Source organism: Salvelinus sp. IW2-2015, unplaced genomic scaffold, assembly GCF_002910315.2.
Source record: "Salvelinus sp. IW2-2015 unplaced genomic scaffold, ASM291031v2 Un_scaffold1736, whole genome shotgun sequence".
In the NCBI taxonomy this organism is placed as follows: domain Eukaryota; kingdom Metazoa; phylum Chordata; class Actinopteri; order Salmoniformes; family Salmonidae; genus Salvelinus; species Salvelinus sp. IW2-2015.
This window is the reverse complement of record NW_019943121.1, coordinates 186,230-190,800: the sequence shown is the minus strand read 5'-3', so window position 1 is coordinate 190,800 and position 4,571 is coordinate 186,230. Positions and strand designations below refer to the sequence as shown.

The following is a 4,571-nucleotide window of genomic DNA, read 5'->3' as shown; positions in this document are numbered from 1 at the left end:
GAAGAAATAAACCAAATGGACTGGCAGAGAGGAGTTACCTGGTCTAGTCTCCTCCAGCCTACAGGGACAACCCATATCAACCTGCTGAGACTGTTTGTTTTTCCATCTCTCAGGGAGAGAGTGTGTGTATATGTGTGTGTGTGGGGCGGGGGGCGGGTTCTTCTATTCTTGTGGTGACCGGAAATCCCCCCCAAAAAACCACAAGGACAATAGAACAAGGAAAATTCTCCCTCGTCGGGATATTTCCCACATCCCCATGAGGACAAAGGCTATTTTAACCTTAGGGGTTAGGTTTAGGGTTGCAATTAGGGTTAGGTTAAGAGGTTGGTGGTTAGATTTAGGAGCTAGGTTTAGGGTTACGGTTCAGGTTTCAGGTTAGGGAAAATAGGATTTTGAATTGTTGGCCCCCCATGAGGAAAGAAGAACAAAACGTGTGTGTGTGTGTGACATCATCACACCAATATAAACAGAAAAATGCCTTATAGTATTATTATGAATGCATGCAGCCAAGGGAATCTGGGGCAGAAGTTGGGCTGTTTAGTCTAGTGTGCAAACATCTTTCCACTTCATTGATCTGTTATTGATTGCCTGCTGTAAATTGCTCTATGCCTATCTCTCTCCACTAAAGCCTAATAGATTAAAAACAAAATCCAAACACGTCAGCTGCAAAGTCCTTGGGTTTGTTGTGGAAATTATTTTGTGTGTGTAAACTCTTAGAAAAAAGGGTTCCACGGCTGTCCTCATATGAGAACCCTTTTTTGGTTCCAGGTAAAACCCTTTTGGGTTTCATGAAGAACCCTCTTTGAAAAGGGCTCTACAAGGAATCTAAAAGGGTTCTACTTGGAACCAAAAAGGGTTCCTCAAAGTGTTCTCCTATGGGGACAGCCGAAGAACCCTTTTAGGTTCTAGATAGCACCTTTTTTGCCTCAGAGTGTATTTACATCTGTGTGTGTGTTGTGTCTCTCTACCTCACTCAGTTTGATCTGCCTCAGCTCCTCCTCAGCAGCGGGTCAGTGGTTGTGGAGCAGCCTGTGCTATCAGGTACTTCCTGTACCCGCTCAGAGACACACATCCCTGGGGAAAAGAGGACGTGAGAGGGTGGACTGGAGCTCAGGGTCCGCATTTAGAGTAGCAGTGCATATATAGGATCCTCTCTTCACTCCCTCCCCAGCCTCTCCCCACTGCTGCAGAGAGTGAATTTATTAAATCACTCTTTTGTTAAATGACCCACAGCTCTCCAAGGCATACGTAATATTAAAATAAAAGAAAGTAAAAAATAGCATTTTCCAAAAAGCTATCTCTCTATTTTTGTGTGGGTGTTTAATTATTTAAATCGGTTCCTTTTTGTTGTCCTTAAATATTCTATTTAGTTTTGCGTTGGATAATTTGTCATGAGAGAATGAGGGACAGCATAAACATGTCATGATGTCATCTAGCGACAAATGGAACACAACAGCGACTTTCCTTGAAACATTATTGCCAAAACTGCAAGCCCACTTAGGCCAATAAGCCACAAAATAATGATGATTTCTTCAAATTTGTCAACATACCTCCACTGTGCCAAATATTTCATCTTTAATGTGTCCACCCCCAAACTCCTTCTTCAGTGTAGCTCTTGTAGCAGCATAAACATCTTCTGTCTAACCTATAGAAGTGGAAGGAATTCATGTTTTTAGTACTGCACTAACTGCTAAATATGACAGTAGATTGCAACTAAACAAGAACACAATGCCATTTCATACAGACATCTCAGAAACATCGACCATTTTGGCTGTTTCATTGAGGTTTGGGATGGAAGCCAGGTTCATGCTTCCTGTCAGCTAACATTAGAATTGCAAATATGCTAGTTTAGCACAACAATTAGCCAGCCTTTTGCTCAACAATCTCTTCAAAATGTTGGCATTAGCTAAGCATAAATAAACAATGAGGGCAGATTCAATGGGGGCAGCTTTTGACATACTTATATGAACATAAGAGGATTTTCCCTCATCTAAAAACCTGTTTAAAGTAAACCGTTCTCTCACCCTGGTAAGTGTTCCTACTCTATAGTTAGCCAACCACAGACCAGAGTGTGTTTTGAAAGCAGCACTGTGTGTGGCCTGTTACATTCTCCTGTTGTGCTTTACCTGTAGTGTGGACTAGACTGTGTGTCGTAGTTCTCTAAATAGAGTCTTATTGTATACCGTATTCTGGCTTATTAGACTACGGAATAAACAGAGAGACCTTTAAATGCCCTAACTGACACCATGACAGTTGTGGTGAGAAGGTGAAACAGTTGCTTAAGTGAAGTAAAAACGGTCATGTCTATGGCATTCCAGAAGTAGTCTTAACTAACAACAAAAAAAGAAGAGAATTTTCTCCTAACCAATATATTGATGAATGAATAAAGTCAGAGAGAAACAGAGAAACTATCAACATACAGGTGACGGTCAGGTGACCAGGCCAGGAAGATCCACTCATATCCCTGGTTGTTAGTAGAGTCCAGCCTGTACAGGAGGTAGGAGGGCATGTCCTCCGAGGAGAGCAGCACATAGGCATCATACTCCTGGTCCCACTTCTTAGACGCATGCTTGGTGCCTCCCAGCACCAGAGTCCTGGAATAACAACAAGGAGGGATATGGTGGATTTATTACAGTGATATACAATATGTAACATGGGAATGGGTAAATATCAACATACATCAATTCAGTTCTGTCTTTTCAGGTAAGATATACAGTATCTGAGATTGCAGTGCAGTAAAGGCAACCAACCAACAGATATCTTACAAATGACATGAAGTGTAATAACTAATACAGTACAATACAATAAAGCACAATACAGTACAATAAAGTACAATGCAATACACTACACTGCAATACAGTACAATAAGTACAATGCAATACAGTACACTGCAATTCAGTACAATACAGTCTACTTTTCAGATCACAGTATATCTTCAACATCGCAGTAAATATAACCAATCAACAAACTACTGAACTTATCTTTTGACCCATTGATATGTTGCATACAGCGACGGGTAGGCTCATCTCTGACAATAGGTGTGATTGAGTTGATCAGCGGTAGGCTAGGCAGGCTACACACTCACCCATCTCAATAACGACCTTCAGCAGGCGATAGGCTCCGTTCCTCGCCTTAGCAAAGATCTCTTTCACTTCGTCCGCAGCTGTGAAGTCAAAGCAAGACAAGCGGTCACATTTTTATACACACACTCAAGAGAGACGTCGGCTATTCATACAACAGGGACATTCAGGGAACACAAGCAGGGGGAATAGGCTATTACTTAACAATCAAGTGTAGAATATACTGGTCAAATGAAATAAGGATTGGTGTGTTAATCAAAAAAAGGTTTCAAGAAAAGATGAGTACAGGCAGCTGATCTATCTTGGGTCATTGACTTTAGTATAGAGACAGAGAATGAACGTCAAGGATTCAAAACGCATAAGAGCAAAACCAAAGGCAAGCCTGAGTTATATAGGCGAATCAATTACCGTAGTCGTATAACACTTTGTCGTGCCGTGATGAATAAAGGAGAGCTCTGATAGCCTACTGGCCAAAATAGGTGACCCACATTTTACTAGACAGCCAGTTGTTACATAAAAATCGACACAGTTGCATCAAACGTTATCTCATCCCAACAACAAACAAACKTCAAAAGGGCAACAGTAATCTTGGCCATAAATGTCACCCAGATTAATTTGAGGCATTTGATGAATGGGCGGCTTGTTCCCTTGTAAAAGACCTTTGAAACSAGCGTTAGAGACCAGAGCCTGCTGCAGCAGCACGGAGCTTGATGACAAACTGCTAGTGTTTATGCGGCGTAACAATCTCAGTTGAATCGCAGCAGCACGACCATATTAGTACAACGCATCGCTGAATACACTTGTCATAGATTCTTCTCATTCGCCCAGTGCACGGTGAAGCCCGAAGCAACTTCCACAGAGCAGAAAGCACTGCTTATTCTCGCTGATGATGCAGAACGACACACATACAACATTATTTTTCCCCTATGACTTTAATCCCTTTTAAATCAAATCTGTCATGGACGACGATCGCATCGTCTATTCCGTTGTGGTTTCAACAGCTGGAGACAATAAGCAAGAATGTGCGTATTTACCTTGTATGCCCGTTTGATGGGACATTATGCCTGTCTGCTTTGCTTTGCGTCGCCCGGGCCGGTAGATGACTGAAGGGAAAGAACAAGGAAGAAGAAACCGAACTACAGTAACTTGACCTGCCTCTAGCTGTGATGTCATCACGCAGCAGCAACTGTATCATGTGACGATGGAGCAGTAACGCGCACGTAGTTGATACGTTCCAATGTTGAATACTACTACTATATTATCATTATTATTATTATTATTATTATCATCAGGTCTCTCTATGATACAATGTTTTTCGATCATTCATTTTTGGTTATGATGAGGAGGAGAATGTGTACAATTGAACTGACTGTTACACTTCCACAGAGCACCAAACACACCAAGACAGTTGTGAAGAGATCACGACAAAGCCTATTCCCCCTCAGGAAACTAGAAAGATGTGGCCTCAGATCCTCAAAAGGTTCTACAGCT

The 4,571-nt window shown here is 41.8% G+C and overlaps 1 pseudogene; it reads right to left on the bottom strand.

Annotated features, from left to right (window-relative positions):
• Nucleotides 1-968: 968 nt before the first annotated feature.
• On the bottom strand, nucleotides 969-4,242 carry LOC112071835 (twinfilin-1-like; annotated as a pseudogene).
• Between the last annotated feature and the right edge of the window lie 329 nt (nucleotides 4,243-4,571).